Source organism: Pteropus vampyrus, unplaced genomic scaffold (genome assembly GCF_000151845.1).
Source record: "Pteropus vampyrus isolate Shadow unplaced genomic scaffold, Pvam_2.0 Scaffold103, whole genome shotgun sequence".
NCBI lineage: Eukaryota > Metazoa > Chordata > Mammalia > Chiroptera > Pteropodidae > Pteropus > Pteropus vampyrus.
In genome coordinates, this window is record NW_011888884.1 from 1,599,763 (window position 1) to 1,600,634 (window position 872).

At 45.4% G+C, this 872-nt stretch overlaps 1 protein-coding gene across 1 annotated transcript in view; it reads left to right on the top strand.

The window, feature by feature from the left end:
• Positions 1–872, top strand: part of EPB41L4B (erythrocyte membrane protein band 4.1 like 4B) — a 119,082-nt gene that overhangs the window by 367 nt on the left and 117,843 nt on the right. The gene's annotated exons all lie outside the window — the stretch shown is intronic.

Sequence of the window (872 nt, forward strand, 5' to 3'; positions counted from 1 at the left end):
CTGGGCCCACCCAGATAATCTAGGATAACTTCCCTACCTCCAAATCCTTAATTTAATCATACCTGCCAAGTCCCTATTGCCACGTTAGGTTCTGGGGACTGGAATGTGGATACCTTTGGGGGGCATTATTCAGTCTACCACAGCACTCCTGGGCTATACAGTAGGAAATGGGATGTTCTTAGAGTCCAGGAAGCAGATTAGGCTACTTTCGAACACCAACTTGCTGATGGTATTCTATTAAGTCAAGCCTGGTGGGTAGGGGAGCAGAGTGAGTACCTGAAGGCTGATTGCAGATGCCCCTTCAGATTATACTGTCACACAGTACACCCCTGTAAAATCATAAAGGGAATACTAAGCAACACGTGAGGGTACTGGCTGCTGCCATTCAGGAGCTCTGAGACCTCAGGGGGGGATATTATATCTCTAAGCCCCAAACTCTACCTAAATCAATGGGGATAAATAGAACAACCTCGGAGAGTTGGAGTGAGGATCAATGAAAATATCATCCATGAAATCACCTAAGACAGTGCCTGATCCTCAATAAATGTCTAAATTCGAATTCATCCCGTCCTCTTTCTCTGTCCCTTTTCCTGTGGCCACTGCCTCTGTCCAGGCCCCTCAGAAACTTTCATTGCTTGACAATCATGCCACATGCCTCAGCCTGGCAGTAGTTCGGAGCAACAGCTTTGAAGCCCTGCAAACGAAATCTGGAGCAAGTCTTTTAAGCTGCGCAAACTTCAATTTCCTCCTTTGTACAATGGGGATAAAATCGTCTGTGGAAACAGGTTGTCCTAAGTCCTAAGGATTAAGTGAGATGATGAATGGAGAGGGCTTAGCACAGTGTCAGGCACGATTAAAAAAAAAAAAAAAAA